This window comes from Myotis davidii, unplaced genomic scaffold (genome assembly GCF_000327345.1).
Source record: "Myotis davidii unplaced genomic scaffold, ASM32734v1 scaffold450, whole genome shotgun sequence".
NCBI lineage: Eukaryota > Metazoa > Chordata > Mammalia > Chiroptera > Vespertilionidae > Myotis > Myotis davidii.
In genome coordinates this window covers 146,497-147,628 of record NW_006282385.1, presented here as the reverse complement: position 1 = coordinate 147,628, position 1,132 = coordinate 146,497, and positions in this window count along the sequence as shown.

Genomic DNA, 1,132 nt, shown 5'->3' with positions numbered 1-1,132 from the left:
ACAGTTTTCTAATCCACTCATCTGCTGATGGGCACTTAGGCTGTTTCCAAATTTTAGCTATGGTAAATTGTGTTGCTATGAACATAGGGGTGCATATATCCTTTCTGATTGGTGTTTCTAGTTTCTTGGGATATATTCCTAGACACTGGGTCAAATTTGCCCTTCTTCTTCACCCAAGAGCAGTTTTAAAATATGTATATTTAAGAAGTAGTAAATTGGGAAAATCATAACCAAGTAAAAGGTGAGCACTCATATCAACCACAATGATAAATTCAATTCCATCGATTGATCATCACATTTGGCTCTTACAAAATGTTGTGTTTTCTGGATGCTGAAATAATAAGTTAATTTTCTCTCCTTCCCTCACTTTTGCTCTTCAAACTAAGAGCAGGGACACTCTAGTTATCGAGAAAGACAGTAATACTCCCAGAAGGTATGAAGTAAGTATCGTTACTCATACTTTATCATCTGCAACAATGTACTCTTTGATAAAGCATTGCAGGTAAAGAGAGTCACCCAAATAGGTAAAGGAAACAATTGCAAAGCTCTCTTCCAGGTAAACTGATCATTGTGATCTTTGAATCCCAAACTAAAACCCATCTGACTACTTTCCTATTATGACCTTTGTTAAGAGAGTGATTGTATAATCATTTTAACACCTGAACTTTAATGGGAGAATGAGAGCAGAGCATTTGGGATTATATTTTGAAGAGTAATATAATTAAAGGTTGTTGATTGAGGAAAGATTTTATTGGGAATCCAGGTGAAAAGGTGGCAAAGATAAATAAATTGTGAAAATAAAAGAGATAAAGTGCTCTTGCTTACCAAGATGTGGTAAGTGAAAGACCACACTCAAGTAGTCAGCAACAAAGTTGAAAACTGGTTCTTTTTTTAAACTTGGAATTAGGAGATTTTCAAACATATGTAAAAGTAGAGAGAAGAGTATAATGAACCCCAGTTTCAATAGCGATCAACATATAAACAATCTTCTTCCCTATCTTCCATATCCAACATATCATATCATTTCATTGTAATTATATATAGAATCAAAGTATAAATTGAATGATAATAAATCCATTCCTAAATTTTATTTCCCATTTATGACCTTATTTCATGAAGGTTCACAAGATTT